The sequence below is a fragment of the Cryptomeria japonica genome, chromosome 3 (assembly GCF_030272615.1).
Source record: "Cryptomeria japonica chromosome 3, Sugi_1.0, whole genome shotgun sequence".
Taxonomy (NCBI): Eukaryota; Viridiplantae; Streptophyta; class Pinopsida; order Cupressales; family Cupressaceae; genus Cryptomeria; species Cryptomeria japonica.
In genome coordinates, this window is record NC_081407.1 from 955135586 (window position 1) to 955154489 (window position 18904).

Sequence of the window (18904 nt, forward strand, 5' to 3'; positions counted from 1 at the left end):
GAGCTTTCTTTCTTGGAAAGAAACTTATTTCATAGATCAGCAAGAAACAACCATGTACTTCTCTATCTACTACTGAAGCTGAGTATGTTGTTGCTGCTACTAACTGTACACAAGTTCTATGGATGAAGCAAATGTTGAAGGACATAAGAGTGCATTGCAATGGACCAGTAGTTATTCACTGTGATAACTCTGTTGCTATTGACATATCAAAGAATCTAGTATTTCACTCTAAGACAAAGCACATATCTATCAAGTATAACTTTTTGAAGGAGAAAGTGGAAGAAAATGAAGTTAGATTGGTTTATGTGAACACTAAAGAGAAGATTGCAGACACCTTCACTAAACCTTTGCCTAAAGAATCATTTGAGTACCTCAGAGTTAGATTAGGGGTTTCTGCCCCTCTGGTAGAGAACTGATTGATGCTTTTTGGCATCAATTAGGTATGCATTATCAGAGATATTATTTATTATGGATTGATGTGGTGATGCTACTACTTAGGGGGAGTAGTTAGTTTTGTGATTCAATGGTTTTTTATTTTACTTTGATATTTATGCCATATCTTTAGCATTGATGTCAAAGGGGGAGAGATATTCATGTGAAAAACTTAAGGAGTTATATACATTAGGGGGAGACATTTGCAGAACTTAATTGTGATATCATCTATAGGGAGAGTATGGATCAAAACTTCATTACTATAATATTTTGTGGGAGATTTGTTTGGCATTTCTAGGCACTTGGATATTTTTCACATCTAGTGTTTCCATCAATGCCAAAGGGGGAGATTGTTGTCCATTTGGAGGAATTGATTATGTGTTGCATTGATGTTTTGTCATTGATGTCAACACTAGTTGTTTTGGTTGCTTTATCGGTATCCTTTTGGTCTCAATAGGTTGTATGGTTTTTGGTTGGATTAGATCATGATGATCTCGTATACTCTGATATGTTTTGGCTTATGGAATTGGCTTAGATCTACTATTCATGCTACTCAAATTCATGTTCAGCTAGTTGGTTTTGATTTGGTGATCGGATGCTATCCTGTATGCTGTTAAGATTGGTTTGTTGATCCGGTAAGGGTTACATAGATAAAGATTTATTGAAGATATTTTGATATTATGCGTAAGTGGTGTTGGTGCGGCTTCTAGTATGGATTCAGGATGCTAACGGTGATCGTGTTCGAGACTTGGCTGATTGGGATCATTTCTTTGGCATGTGTGGACCTAAATTGGGTCTGGTTCTATCTAGGTTTTGAACCAACTTAATGTAATGTGTTGTTTGGTCTTCTTAATGTGTTTCTGGGATGTCTTATGGGTTGGATACTATTGTTTTGGTCTCAGGCTAACATGTTTAGTAATTATGTAATTTCTTTATTGTCTGGTAGCCGAAGAGGGTGATTTTGATGCACTTGAAAATTGAAGATGACAATGCCACAAGTATGGATGCTCTCTATTATAACAAAACAATCATATTTTTATTCTCAAGGCCACATGCCCTAGTTTTAGATCTATATATAGGTTTTTTAATTTTTAATGTAAATGGTTAGGTTTTGTTCATATTTCTTAAGCAAGTTCATCCAGGTCGAGACACACTTTGTCTTTGTACTAATGCATAAGAAATTAACTAGTTTTAATTTGGTATTAAATATGTTATGGATTTGTAAAGTATTTAAAAAATAATAATATAAGACACTACTTCAAATTTATTTTTGTATTTTTTTGTATTATTTAAGAATTTTAGGAGATTCAAGGAAATCCTAACTTAACATTTGTTGTTATTTATGTTGGCCTATGTTTTTTTGCATGTAAGACATGTTGTAAAATTGTTTTTCCAATGTAAAAAATCTTTCAATGTTGATACATGAATCTTTGAAATTAATAATGGATTATCAAGTAAAGATGTATCTTTGGAATAGAATGACTTTTTTAAAGGTTTAAGTTTTGCAAGATAGAGCCAATATATTAAACTTATTGGAAGTTAGGTTTTACTCTATTATTAGGGTTTTATCCAAATTTGACTTTTTGTTGTAGGAATAGGAACAAATGTGATAGTTGAAGATCAACCATCTAAATCTTAAAAAAAACAATAATCATTTTCATTGAACTTTTAATAAATTGTTGTAGTTTAATATCCTGTCATTATGTATGGTCTAGTATTATAAAAAAAATTTATAACTATTGTGAGCATGTGATTGATAAAATAACTAGAGGATTGGTGTATAATGTTATGTTATTGTGATAATAATGTTGTATGTTGCTACCTATGAAGACATCTATAGGTATTAATGACCTATTTTAATCTTATGTTGCATTATTTAACACAATTGCCTAAAGTAAGAGATCCAAATGTTATAAGTGCAAGAAATCCCTCACAAAAATAGCTCTCAAACCTAAATATAGAATCATATTTGTGTGTGGATTCACTTTAACTTTTTTATTTGTTCTATCTAGAAAGTATATCTAGGATCACCCTCTTGAGCTTGGCAGGGTTTAAAGAGCAGAAGAGGTGCATATTCCTCTTATTTGTTGACCTTTTCCAACCCTTGGCTTAAGGATAAGTTTCTTCCTTATATGAAAAGGCTTGGTCACCTTGTCTATATCTTGGTGAGAGCCTTAACATTAAAAATTATAGAAAAGAACACTAACACAACAAGCACTATCAAATGTTACAAAGCTTATTGTCACAAGTTGTAGACATCAATACGGTCATAAGGAACACCAATATATGTAATAAAATTTAGTGTTATTTTAAATTATATTTTAATATTTCTTTATCTTGTTTCTCAAAGTTTACAAAATATGAAAACAAAGAAATTGGGTAAGCCAAATAGCTTACCAATGCACACTAAACTGGCTCTAAAACTTATTGCAACTAGTGTAGAATGCCACCGAATGATTTGAACATGGTTTTTACATCATCTTTGTTGTTAAATAAATTAAATAATTGTAATATACATCTATTGAAAAATACTTTAAACAAAATCCCAAATATGGAGCTTAAACTCATAAGAGAATTACTATAACTCCTAAACAAATGATCCAACCTTCTCACAATTCTCCATAACAATAAACTATATGAAATATCACTCTAAAAATAATAAAAAAATAATAATATATGTTGTTATTAACAAAAATATAATCTAAAACAAATCTCTTAAACTATGCACTCCAAACTTGTACAGATCAACTACAAAGTACCCTAAATCAATATGCAACTAAAAAGCATTCAACACAAGTACAACCTTGGGATGAGATTGATCTAGGAGACCCTCTAGACAAATCCCCTTGGAGATTCACCTTAATTGATTTTATAGCCTTTGAAGTAAATAACATCAACCTATTGAAATGTAAAGATAGAATGAATGAAAAATGTTCCAAGATATTCCTTAAACCATGTTGGTTAATAGATTTGTCCTTTGATAAAATTAATGTAATACTAATTTGTTGCCCTTTAAAGAACAAATCATTAACCAAAAATTTGGGTAAACTTGTGAAACTTTCCCTCTGAATTTTTCTGAGGTACAACTCCCTCTTTGGATCTTCAACAAATTGAGGAAAGAAAATAACAATTCATATAATTTTCACCTGAAAGTATGAACTTCACTATTTTTCACACCTTCCATTTATCAAAACTTTCAGACATAATGTTCTTCATAAACACATAATGTTTCATCAGAAATAAAGACTATTTTGATAGAAATAAACCCCAACAAAAACTCAATTCCTTCATTAAACACACTAATTTGAATTTTCTAAAAAAGTCATCTTCATTGACACACATATTAATGAGTATTTCTGTATAAAACATCAGCTAATGCAGAACATAACAAGTCTGAAAGCATTTCAGAAAACAAAACTAAAATTCAGACCTTTCCATAATCTTTTGAGAACATATAAATAGCCACATATCGACTAATTAGAATTTTGGGAAACACATAGTTACATAACTCTGCCCCTGAGTTAAGATTTAGTTTTTGAAAATATAACCAGAAAACTAACAGTTTGAAAGAAAAACCGTCCTACAGTTCAACATTAAACAATTTCAACAACCAACATGGCCGAGATTGCAGCTATGAAGCAAATTCTTTGGGCTAGTTTTGTGCGGTGCTGGAGACATGTTTCCACTCCAAGTGAGCAACTGAGAAATTTTGTATAAAGACAAAGTTTGGGATTCTGATATGTGCGATTCTCTGGCGCCACATCTTCTTATCTCACCGAATCTGGGCCATAATATCTGCATGATTCCCCAAGTGTCCTATGCAAAGGAAAAGGAGGGATTCAATTTTTGCCACCATTGAGAAGTCATTTGTGGTCAGGGCCTTTGTTTCTTTAGCATAGTTAAACCTTTCTTCAAATGATTTAATAATGACTTCTAGGCACTCTATGGTTCTTCCATCTTCTTTTAGGCATATAAGTCCTATACATTTCAAATAATTTTGCATTGATAGAACGAGTTGAGCTAACACATTTCGCAGCTTAGTAGATTCACTACACCCCTGTTCCACTACAAAATTCTGCCACTCAATATTTCTCTTGCACACATAAAGAACACTATAATCTAGGCCCTGTACCTATTTTTCTGACAAAAATTTCATGATGCCATATTTTTGCACATCATCCATTTGGGTTAACATAACCTTCCCTTTGGTTTCCTCTTTCCTCCAATTGGTAATTTCTACTTTGAGTTCTTTCATTACAATCATGAGATTCTCATATACCTTGCTCATATTTTTAAAGTATTTTGTGCCAGATTGTGTGATCCCACTTAACCATTCTAGGAAGTTTTTGGTCACCATCCTACTCTTGTGTATTCATCCCAAAAGCTTTTGATTATCTGGTGAATTGGGATCAAATGACATAGGTAATTGGGAGATTGGTTGAGTATTTTGATTATGAATGGCATCTATATATTCTGCCATGTGCCTCCGCGATTCTTTGAGATTTTTCTTATCCTTCTCATCTTTCCAGGTTATATCAATTATCCTTTTAGTGGAGGCCTCTAAATGATGCACATCTACCACACGTGATCCAACACCTAAATTAATTTTTTCAAAATTAAAATCCTTTGCTGACGTCTTTTCTACTTCTTTATCTGAAACAAGACGTGCTATCTCAGCAATCCATCTTCCTGTATCTTGATCAAAATAAATCTTGGAAACTATCTTTATCCTCTTAGACTTTAGAGTCTTTCCCATACTCTTGCTAACCATGTCCTCAATTGGAACTGGGATAGGTACTACGTTCCTTTTCTTGCTGATAAGAGTGGTGTCCAACCAATAGGGAGTGTTGGGAATACCATCTATCTTTTCTTGAGGGTGCTCAACATTAGCTAAAATTAATGTGCCTTTAGTTCCTTCATCTTCTTTCTCAGGTTTTTCAACATCTCCAATCTCTAAAGTAGGTATACCAGTGTTTTATTTTACCATTTTATCCTCAGCTTCTGGAGATCCTTCTAGATAGACTATGACTGAACTCTCTAACAACTTTTTATCATACTTTTAGTTCTCAATCAGGTAATGCGAGCTAAGAATTGGATAACAAAGGATTTCCTTGAACTTTTGGTATTGTTTTCCTCAGGCCTAATCTTGGTACTACCTGCATCACAAATTTTAATAGATTTATTAGATGAAGCCTTTTGAACAGAAGAATCCTTGATCACAAGCCTTCCCAATCTTTGTTTTCTCAGCCACTGTTCAATCCTACAGATAATAGGAAAATTCCTCATTTGAATATGCTCTTCCTCTTTCTTGCCCCATTCTATCTCAAGGATTGAGGATCCTTGTACCTTTTCTACATATTGTGGGTCAATCAAATCTTCTCCCTCATCCATAATTCCTGTTATGTCCATTCTGAGATAGAATGAAATAATTTGTTCTATAGTGAACCTGGAGAATTTTCTTCATCTGACTTCAAATTCATCCCCACAGTCCTCCCAAAAATCTTTAAGTTGTGGAACATGTGAGAATTTTTCCTTAAGAGCTAAATGTACCTGAGCATAGCCTATACTATCAAAATTCGACCAAGCAACATAGTGTTGGAGAGTCAACTTCTTGAAATCAATTTCCAAGTTCAAAGAATCTGAGACAGAATGACAAATATAGTAACCCAGTTCAACCGGAAAAGAGATGCCTAAATCTTAACTAGCCAGAGTCTTTTTATCTATATGGGCCAACTACTTGCACAACTCAATTAACACAAAGCGATCAAGGGCAAAGCTCAAAAATTTGAATGGTTCACCTTCGAACCCACCAACCCTGATATTAGTGAATCAAGGATATTGAATGAAATAGCTCCAATAGGTTATCACTAGCTGCATTGCCTCATCTGATAACCACTTATTTACATTTCCTTGTAGTTCCTACACCAGCCTCCTTGCAAATATATCATGCACTCTCTCGAAATCCTCATGACATTTTTGTAACTGGAGGTATGGGTTGTAATCATAGATTTTAATCTCATCATTCTGCATGATGCAATCTTGGCCAAGGTCTAACAAATGCCAATAAGTAGAATAAGTACAAGGACATATAAAAATTCTTGTTCCCAAGATAATTACTTAACCCCTCATGCAACCTCTCAGCAATTAACTCCACCCAATCAATATATCTCTTCTCATCTAAAATAACCTGGATGTAGAAATGCATCGAGTCTTCCCAATAAAATGCTTACTGACTTCCTTTCACCTTATGCAACAATATGACAATATCCCTCACCTCTTTAATCATATGCTCTTTGGTCAAGGGCTTTGGTAACCTAGAACCACCCTTCTGGAATTTTAGAAGCCAATTTATGGTTATGACACTTGTGTACTGGGTTTTCATCTCTGAGAAAAACCCATACGAGGTGGTTATTGTCCAATCATCATAAAATTGTTTGGCAGGAATATTAAAGACACAATGCACCACTAAGAGGGGGATGAATCAGTGGTTCTCAAATGTTTTCCCTTTAGCTACCCTATGTGAGCATACTGGTTAATAGATCTAATTCAATGCAGACTTACCAGTTAGTAGGGATACCAAAAAAAATGCAATCACAAAAGGGTCATCACATAACACCAATATATACAAGGAAAACCCAAGATGGGAAAAACCTTAGTGAGCAATGCTATTGGAGTCTACTGCTCCAATCCAACCTCACAATGAAAATTATATTACAATGTTTAGGGCACCAACCCAAGGAGCACCAACCCCTATCTTGTTTATGGGCTACAACACCTGCACCGAGCTACAACCCAGTGTTCACAATAAAAACATCAATTACAAAAATAGTTATCTTGCAACCATTTCTTATAGCTTACTCTGTCAATGAGATACCTTCTCTGCTACATCGACTCACTCTTTTGTTGCTATCATCTATTGCTTTGCTTGCCGGTAAACTCTACCTGTTCACCTCTCTTCTATTTTGCTCTTACTAAATCTCCTCCTCACTTCTCTTCTCTTCACCAGTACTACACTCTGCCAGTTCTATGTCTACCTACTCTACAGCTTCCTTAACCTTTGTTCTGCCAGTATGGACACTACTGGTTCTACTCTTCTATCGGTTGAACACTTCAACTAGGTTCTCCCTCACTCTTACTCTCTTCTCAGATACTTGCTGAGCACTTAGCTGATTTTCTCTCACATGCATAAGTAACACTCAATTACTTTGGATCAACACTATCCTCTTCTCTTTTTCAACAACTTAACTATATCTTTGGCCTACATACTTATAGACTAGTTTTCCCACCAAAAGACAATTCAAAATCTAGGCAGTTGGGGTTTCCTCATCCCCCTCAAGGAAAACCAAATCCAATCAGATCTTCCTCGATCTGATCACCAAGACAACCAACTGTACAATTTTTCCATTAATGCACCTTCTTGATCATGCCTTCCATCTTTGGCATCTGATTTTTCCCTTATAGGCTGATTTATTGGTCAACCACCAACATTGTTCTTGTTGCTTCCTTCATCTACCTCGATCTCCTCAATCACTCTTAGCCAGCTCTAAGTTGTCCTTCAAAACTCAAGCCTCAAACCTCTACAACAACTCTGCAACACCTCCTGTGATTTGTGGGATCTTCCATTAATGTCGACAACCTCTCCAACAACCCCATTAGTGTACATTCCTTCTTCATCCGAATGTAGGTCCACCACCATGACTCCATGTGGCATCCATGTTGACCACCTACCAACTTCTCTTCTCTTCATGTTAGTCCAGATAGGATCACTGACCAAACACTCTACCAGTTTCTCTTCTCTGTGGGTTTGCTAATCCTGTCAGTATCTCACATTCTACCAGTTAACTCCTCATGTCTTCTCTTTGCCGAACTACCGATGGAACACCAAAACTGATCTCAAGACATGTCTATCAAAAGAATGCTCATTCCCAAAAGGTGTGAAGATATTTGCATCTGCACCTTGTCCATATTACCAGTGGACTTACATACTGGTAAGCACTCTTGATGACACTTTGTCATCAACCTTCACCAGACACCATCTTCAGTTAGGCCACATTCCTCTATTTGCATCTCCTCAGCCTTGCCTTCTCTTTGATCAGCTTGGACCATATCACAACTGATTTGTCAAGATAACAAACACATCACACTCCATCTATTCCGACAACTCAACTTACCTTTACATCTTCTTCCTTATCTCACAGATCTATGATGCACATAATGCATAATAGGAGATAGGTTTCACTTATCAGTGGAGTGACACCTTGTCTTCTGCATCTTGTAGTGTACTCATGTGACTTCCCTATTTGTGCAACATATCTTCAAATAGGCACATATGATCCAGTGTGGGCACATTCACTGTCAGACATTGCTTCTCATGATGCTTGCATCTTCATCACGTGGGAGTCCTATTGTCTTGCAACCTTACAACATACCTGTGATCTATTCATTGATTCTTCTCCTCTAGTGTTGATGTGATTTACGTAACATTCTACCTCTTCATCACAAACAATATCCAAGCACCTTGCTCATCCTGCTTGTAGACTAGTCATGACCTTTGCAGGTTGACAACCACTCACTTGGTTGATCTGACTTCCCCATGTCAACACATCACTTACCTTACCGCTGATGTAATGTACTAGTACCAATCACCTTACCATTCCATCCACACAAGTTAGGCACCAACTTGTGTACTGGTGACTCCTGGGGTCATCTTCCTTACCTTACTAGTTTTCTGCAACATAAGGTGATATCAAAGATATCTCAACCTGTACTCCTCCTGGACACTGTTGCATATGTACCAGTACCAATCACCTTACCATTCCATCCACACAATTTAGGCATGAACTTGTGTACTGGTGACTCCCGGGGTCATCTTCCTTACCTTACCGGTGTTCTGCAACACAAGGTGATATCAAAGATATCTCAGCTTGTACTCCTCCTTGACAATGTTGCACATACATCTCTCATACCGGTAGTCATCCCATACCAGTTGATATCAATGACAAACCAATGCCAACAATCTCCCCCTTTGGCATTGATGTCAACTCATGTAGTATATGAGATACTGCATAATCCTTCTCCCCCTTTCACTGATCTATGGATTCTCAGCACATGTAGTATGTAGTATACTACATAATCTTTCTCCCCCTTTGACAACAATGGCAAATGGAACTATCAGGGTATCATTCCTCCTTGTATTTACCAAACAAGTGACATAATTATTTCTCCCCCTTTGTCTTTACTAGATTTCTCTCCTACTTTGATACCAATTGTTGCATTTTTTTTCATTTTCTCAAGCCACAACACTTGAGATGGAGGAATCAACTATCAACTAACACCAATTGAGCATGCAAATGTTATACCATTTGTTACACTACTCACCTGGCGGTCAACCTGTATCACCTCCTATTTGATCCCAAAATTCTTTACGCATCTAATGTGATTGTACTATAAATGCAACCAACCACAAGATAGGTAGATAACCTTTGCAATAAAATTCTCCTGGGTATTCCTATTGTGACTTTTCATCATCTACGATTTTGGGCAGTCAATGCACTTACTCTTCTAAGTTCAAGCATCCCGACTTTGCATCATAGCCACTTGAACTCCCCATGAGTCATACATCTCAGGTCCTCAACTCTGGTGAGGTCTAACATCGGGGCTCCAATTGTCTCCATACCAGTTAAGTTGTGCAACTGTGATCATCTAATGATCTTTCAGTTCCATTACATCCTTCACAGCTCGTGACATGATCCTAGATGAACACAATGCCATACAATGTAATCATCAAGTCATAAATCTAACCCGTTAGCCCATAAACATGCATGCCTGTATGGTCAACCACTAGGCCAACAAATCTCATTCAAGTCTTTTCCAATATCACCTGAGACATGAACTCCACATTCCATTTTACTAGGGCTATTACAATGATCTCCAACTTTATTGTCTTACATAACCTACAAGTACCTGTTTAACATTCATGCTGACAACATTCTGTACATATCGGTCTCCTGTATTAGTCCACTATCACTACCAGAGTACTTTCTTGTGACTCCTGACCTTTTTCAACACTGTATCTATTTTCAATTGTTATCTTGTTATATATTGATACAGTGATAGTGATCCAATATTTCATATTGACAACAACATGTTCTTCCATGTTGCCTTCATCACTGAGGGGGTGAATGATAAATTTAGTATATTACTCCCCCTAAGATGCTACATCTCCTTTAGGCCTTAGGAGATATAATCTGTGCATTGGATGCATAGTGTCGGTCGATGGTCTTCTTCCTCCATACCTTCTTGGTCTCATTCTTCTTCCCATTTTCAGGCTTGGGAGCAGGTCTTTCCTTCTTTTGTTGATGGGTCCTTCCATTTCCCGATTCTCCATCACAACCAATAGTAGTGTTATAGTAGCACACAACATCCATCCCAACTTCATGTTTGGGGAATCTCCTATTGTACCAGTTCACTCTTCTTCTTCTTGTCATGTCATTGTAGCCATCTTCTGGTCTCCTTAGATACCTTGCTTGAGAAGGAACACCACTCATCTTGTTCCATGTATGTCTATGTTGCTCATATCCCCTGTAACTGCTCTTATACTAAGCATGATTGATTTTCTGGTTACCATAGGAGTGCAAGTTCTTTCTATTGCAATCATAAATTCTATGGATGGGTCTATTGCAGTTATAACATACAACATTAACAATACTAGGAGAGGGGGTATGCATGCTTCTACCCCTAGATGCATTATGCTCATATGCATGAGATCTATAGCCATCTAATTTATTACAACTAGGAAACACACTCTGTCAATTCCTAGACCTCATTTTACACTCTTCTGCCCTATGGCCATAATCTTTACATCTAAAACAATAACCGGAGAGAGGAGGCTTATTACTTACAAATTTATTCTGCCAAACATGAGGTGCTCTTACCAATTTGGCATCTGTATTTTTGCTTCTTCGAGAATGGATCCAAGGTTGTCCATTCTCTTCATATCTTCCATCTAATCTCTTCTTATGCCATGCATGTCTTGACTTGGTGGCAGCAACATTTCTTTGTCTTCTACCGGTAGGAGGTCTTTTCCTATTCATGCTACTAGTAACACTATCTTCCCTCATCTTTCCTTTTCCTTTCAGATCTACATTGTATCTCCATGCAGCAATAACTTTCCTCTTCATATTTTCACAAGTTGAAGTCAGGTAAACCTTCTTTCTTGGAGTATCTTTGACTGTGAAGGTTTGGATTTTTCCATTTTCATTTGGGGAGACAAAATGAATATCTTTGTGGGAGGTCCCTTACTTGTAGAGCATTCACCGGTAGCACATCCTAATCCTCCAGTATCCTTGGAATGTTTTTGTTTACTTAACAATTTGTCCAAGGCCTCAGTACTGCCATCATACTGGATCCTTATCTTGAGCTCATTTTGACATTTCTCAAGGTCTTTCCTGATGCTCTCCATTTCCTCTTTGAGCTTCAGACACTCTTTGTCCTTTGTTTCCACTACTAGCTGGAGATCCTCACATCTTCTCTCCTTATAATTAAAGACTGATTTCAACTCACCAGTCAATCCTTTAGCCTCTTCAAATTGAGATGTCAATATGCAGATATTTTTATTTGATTCTTCAAGGCATATTCTCAACTAGTTGCATTCATCATAAATGAATCTTTGTAATTCTTAAAATCCTTTCTAACGCTTTGTAGGTCATCTAGTGCACTTACTAGTTCACTTTCAAGATCTACTCTAGCTTCATCTTCATCATCACTCCCAAACACATCTTGCCAGTGGGATCTATCTACCTTGTCACACTCTGATGTGTGCACATCACTTTCTATCTCTTGTGCCATGAAGAGATGAGTTTCTTCTTCATCAAAACTACAACAGCTGATCGATCTGCTATCAACACTTCCACATGTGTCTACATTGTTGTCCTTCATGCTTCCACAATACGATTCAATAATGCATGGCTCATTTCCATAAAGATTATTCAATCTAACCCATAGACTCTTTGATGTTATGCATCTGTTCACCTGTGAGGAGACATCACCGATGAGCCCACTGAAAATAGCCTTCATGGCTTCTTCATTACATATACATCTTCTTTCTTCTTTAGTTCCGGTGGGGGGGAATACATTCCTAGGGAGACCATTAACAACTACTATCCAGACATCATAACCTAGGGAGGATAGGTAGACTTCCATTCTACAACTCCAAAAGGCATAGTTTGAATGGTGCAGGAGCACCTAGTGAAGCTAACGAGGCACTTCATCAAATTTTGGTTTGAAATAGCCTATGCTGGTCACAATTAAATAATGGACTTTTTGTATTTCCAAATGGTGTGTTTAGTGTGTTTAAGTGTCTTTTTTGTCTTAGTTTTGTTGTTTGTTGAGTTTCTGGTCTATTTTTGACCTTTTATGCTTTGTAATCCTAGAATGGGAAAAATGTGGAAATATGGTAAAACATCCTTATAAAGCTTTGTTAATAACTGAAATATATTTGTGTGGTTCTAGGAAACCATCTCACATGGTGGAGTTAAGTCTATTTGGCTCACAAGTCAAAAATGCTCATTGTACCAAAAAGTGTCAATGTTGTCAAGCAACATTTTTACAATATTTGAAAAATTTGTAAAAACAATGCAAAAGGTGGTTATTGGTCCATACCTGGGCATTATTTAGGTGGTGAGTGACTATTTAAAGCCTCACACAACTTTGTATCTGGTTGGCATTCGAAGAAAAGAAGAACTCAATACAAAAACTCAAAATTTTGTCCTTTTTCTTGCATTTTTTGCTCCATATGGTATAGCAGTCTGTACTTCTTATGCATTTGGCCATAATTTTTTCATTTGGGAAGTTGTTCCATGTTTTTTTTAATCTCTTTCACCTGGGTTTGTGTGTTGGTGTGGAGTTTTAGCATTGTAGCAAAATTATTTTGTTTTAACCTTGTTCTCGGTTGAGTAAGGGTTTGCATTCAATAATGGAAGAAACTTGATTTTATTTGGCTCTTTCTCCATGGCCTCTGAAATTCAATTTTTTGTACATAGCCTTCTTGTAAATACAAGTTTTTTTTGTTGGCAATGACAAAGAAAGTGGTTTTTGTTGCTAACTAGGTGAGCTCCTATAGCCCGACTAGTGAATCTTCATGGTGAAAAACATAGTTTCCCTACAAACCCTCACCAAGTGAACCTTATTTTGGTTTCCCAAGGTGGATTGAAGTTTGGAAAGATCTTTTTAGCCATATGGAAGGGTATTTCAATGAATAATTAGTTGGGAAATACATTTTGAGCAGTCAAAGTATAGTAAGACAATGATTTTTGAGCATTTTTCTCTTGAAACTTGGTTGCACATCAAGTGTTTGACTTTATGCTTGTAGGGTAGGAAGTTGGAAAGCTTCATAATGATGTTACAGACCTTCTCAAGAGATTTTGTGGTTTGACAAAGTGTTTGGAATGGTGTTAAGGTGTTAGAAGACTTAAAACCCTTGAAAACCCTTAGTTTTAGGCACATCTATAGGAAAGTGGTTGTATGGCCTTGTCAGACCTCCTTATAGAAAAATTTAAAAGATATCCATAAAGGTTATCCATAAATGCAAGGTTTTTATGGGGTGTTTTTTTAGTTTGTGGAGTTATAAGCACATTTGGAGTTTCAGAGGGCTAATTGGGGCTCTTTTCTTGTAGCCCTGTTTTGAGCTTTTCTTTAAATCGGGTAAGAAGATAATTGGAAAGACCACCAAACCAAGTTGAAATAAGCCTAATAGGATGTTAGTTAATGTCCTATACCTCTTGCAACTCTTGGTAAGTGATTTTGGTGATTGCAGTTAAAGTAGCAAAGTCTCACCTTTGTGAGACTTGAGAGAAAGTTTAAATAATTAACATGGTATGAAGATCTCAGGGTTGGTATGAAGCGTAGAGAAGGAAAAACACCAAAGAGAAAGTACCTAAACAAGTGACAAAACCTTCAACAATTACCCTTGAAGGAACTTGTAAACTAATTTGATTACAAACCCACAATTTGAACCAACTTTTGAGTATCTCCCTATCATTGAACCATCAAACATTGGAGTAGGGATAGACACTAAAAAAACCATTGTTTCCTCAAGCCATAATCTATCCAAGCTGGAGAAATCTCATCTAACTGAGAACCTATGCTTTGATACTAATTATTAGATACAATGTACCACTAAGAGGGGGGTCAATCAATGGTTCTCAAATCTTTTCCCTTTAGCTACCCTATGTGAGCATATCGGTTAATAGATCTAACTCAATGAAAACTTACCAGTTAGTAGCAAGACCAACACAAATGTAATCACACAAGGGTCATCACATAACACCAATATATATGAGGAAAATCCAAGATGGGAAAAACCTCAGTGGGCAATGCTGCTGGAGTCTACTGCTCCAATCCAACCTCACATTGAAAAATCTATTACAATGTTTAGGGCACCAACCCAAGGAGAACCAACCCTTGATTTAGGGCACCAACCCAAGGAGTACCAACCCCTAACTTGTTTATGGGAGACAACCCAAAGGAGCTACAACCCCTGCACCGAGCTACAACTCAATGTTCACAATAAAAACATCAATTACAAAAATAGTTATCTTGTTACAAGTGAATCTTGCAACCATTTCTTATACCTTACTCTATCGGTGAGATACCTTCTCTGCTACACTGACTCACTCTTATGCTTCTCTCATCCACTTCTTTGCTTGCCGGTAAACTCTACCAGTTCACCTCTCTTCTGTTCTTCTCTTACTGAATCTCCTCCTCACTGCTATGCTCTTCACTGGTACTACACTCTATCGGTTCTATGTCTGCCTACTCTGCAACTTCCTTAACCTCTTCTATGTCAGTATGGACACTACCGATTTTGCTCTTCTATCAATTGAAGACTTCAACCAGGTTCTCACTCACTCTTACTCTCTTCTCAAATAATTGTTGAGCACTTGGCTGATTTGCTCTCACATGCATAAGTTACACTCAATTACTTCACAACAACACTATCCTCTTCTTTTTTTCAGCAACTTAACTATGTCTTTGGCCTGCATATTTATAGACTGGTTTTCTCGCCAAAAGACAATTCAAAATCTAGGTAGTTAGGATTTCCTCATCACCCTCAAGGCAAATCAAATCCAATCAGATCTTCCCTGATCTGATCACCCAGACAACCAAGTGTACAATTCCACCATTAACACACCTTCTTGATGACGCCTTCCATCTTTGGCGATCTTCTTTTTCCCTTATCGGCTGATTTCTTGGTCAACCACCAAGATCAGTCTTGTTGTTTCCTTCATCTACCTCGTTCTCCTCAATGACTCTTAACTAGCTCTAAGTTGTCCTTCAGACCTTGAGCTGCAAACCTCTGCAACAACTCTGCAACACGTCCCATGATTTGTGGGATCTTCCATTAATGTCAACCAACTCTGCAACAACCCCATCAATGTACATTCCTTCTTCATCCAAATGTAGGTCCTCCACCTTGACTCCATGTGGCATCCATGTCGATCAGCTGTAAGCTTAACTCTTCATGTTAGTTCAGATAGGATCATTGACCAAACACTCTACCGGTTTCTCTTCTCTGCTCGTTTACTAATCCTGTCAGTATCTCACATTCTACCGGTTAACTCCTCATGTCTACTCTTTGCTGAACTGTCAGTGGAACACCAAAATTGGTCTCGAGACATGTTTATCCAAAGCATGCTCATTCCCACAAGGTGGGAAGACATTTGCATCTATGCCTTGTCCATATTACCGGTGGACTTACATACCAGTAAGCACTCTTGATGACACTTTGTCATCAACCTTCACTAGACTCCATCTTTAGTCAAGCCACATTCCTCTATTTGCATCTGCTTAGCCTTGCCTTCTCCTTTATCATCTCGGACCATATCACAACCGATTTGTCAAGATGACAAACACATCAAACTCCATCTATTCTGGCAACTCAACTTGCCTTTACATCTTCTTCCTTATCTCACAGAGCTATGATGCACATAATGCATAATAGGAGATAAGTTCCACTTATCCGTGGAGTGACACCTTGTCTTCTGCATCTTGCAGTGTACTCATGTGACTTCCCTGTTTGTGCAACATATATTCAAATAGGCACATGTGATCCAGTGTGGGCAAATTCACTGTCAGTTATTTCTTCTCATGATGACTGCATCTTCATCAAGTGGGAGTCATGTTGTCCTGCAACCTTACAACATACCTATGATCTGTTCATTCTTCTCCTACTATGTTGATTTGATTTAGGTAACATTTTGCCTCTTCATCACAAACAACATCCAAGCATCTTGCTCATCCTGCTTGTACACTGGTCATGACCTTTGTAGGATAACAACCACTCACTTGGTTGATTTGACTTCCCCATGTCAACACATCACTTACATTATGGTGATGTAGTGTACCAGTACCGATCACCTTACCATTTCATCTACACAAGTCAGGCACCAACTTGTGTATCAGTGACTCTCAGGGTCATCTTCCTTACCTTACCGGTGTTCTACAACACAAGGTGATATCAAAGATATCTCAACCTGTACTCCTCCTTGACAGTGTTGTACATGTACTGGTATTGATCACCTTACCATTCAATCCACACAAGTTAGGCACCAACTTGTGTATCGATGACTCTCAGGGTCATCTTCCTTACCTTACCGGTGTTCTGCAACACAAGGTGATATCAAAGATATCTCAACCTGCACTCCTCCTTGAACGTGTTGCACATACATCTCTCATACCGGTAGTCATCCCATACCAGTTGACATCAATGACAACCCAATGCTAACAATCTCCCCATTTGGCATTGATGTCAACTCATGTAGTATCTGACATACTACATAATCCTTCTCCCCCTTTCACTGATCTATGGATTCTCAACACATGTAGTATGTAGTATACTAAAAAATATTTCTCCCCCTTTGACAACAATCTAGGATAGATTTTGGCCCTAGTTTTGGTGGGATGGGTCTCATTTTTAAACCAAAATGAACAACAATTACACCCACTTTCATACAACTATGTGTCTTGTAATTTTGAGAAAATTACCTCCAGTGCCGAACTTCACTACAACTCATGGAATCATGTTGAGTGATGGCAGAGATGAAACTTTTGACACCAGCTTTTGTTAGACAACACCTAGCACAATTCCTTAGTAGGAAATGATTACCACCTTGTGAAATATCTTTTCGGATAAATCACTAGGATCGTTGGAATATTCTTTATATGACTGCAGTCTTTTCCCTTTTTTTGACCTTCGCCTTATAAAGTGCCTTCTTTGAATGAAGAAATGTTGAACCACTGAACCAATGAACGCATGAACCAAGAATGGTTCAGCATTTTAAGTTCACCTCCCGTTCAAGCCTTCTGCACAAGTTAGGTTCAACGAAATATAACATAGTATATACACAAAATTTCAATGAACCATTGAGCCTATGAACTAATGAACTAAACTCTGGGTTTTAAACAAAAAGGTTCAAAGACTCGAATATTTTACACATAAGAATATTTCAGCTAGGACACTCCAACTATGCTAAAATTAATACACATACTATCTTGACATGAATATTCCAATACAAAATAGGGTTCATTATTGCAAAAATAGGGGCTAACAATTGGCTCTGACTTTGGACCAGGATTGTGAAGGACTAGGACATGAACCTAGAATCTCTAGTTACGCACTAACTTTCAATCGTGGAAAGGAAGATGAAAATGAAACAAAACACACACAACTGACATACCAAAATGAAGCAACTAAACTAAACTATGTACAAAGACAGGGGGCTCCTATTTTACAATTGATAGAGTTACAGATCCTGCCCATTATAGGACAAAGGAAAGATGGTTCCATCTAGATATTCTAACTTGAAAGAGTTAGGACCCAATACCAAATGGATATTGAATGGTCCTTTCTAAAGAGAATCAAACTTTCCATGAGCTCCTTTTGGTTCTCTTCTCTTGTCCCACAACAAGACTTGATCACCTTGCATAAATTTCCTAGGTCTAGCCTTCTAATCAAATATCCTTTTAAATCTAGCCTGATGATTTTTGATATAATCAGCCAGCTCATTCCTTTCCTCCTCTATTTTGGCTAGGTACATTATTCTTTTCTCTAAAGAATTATGGAAATATTGGTCCTCGATCACTATTTATAACTTAGTTGCTGCTAGCTCTAATGGAAGTGATAACTGAGACCCCATTACATATACTAATTCAAAAGTCATCATCCCTATTTCCCTCTTAGGTGAAGTTCATTCATCCCATAGTGTTTTGTACAAATTTTTATGCCATTCTTTGGGGTTGTCATTCACCAACTTTCTCATAATAGCAATCATGTTTTTATTGTTGGACTCTGCTTGTTCGTTTCCTTGCAAGTAATAATTTGATGAATGAGAAAGTGAGATACTATGATCATAGAAAAACATAGCCAATTCCATTGAGGAGATATTGGGAGCATTATTAGGCATAATATTCTAGG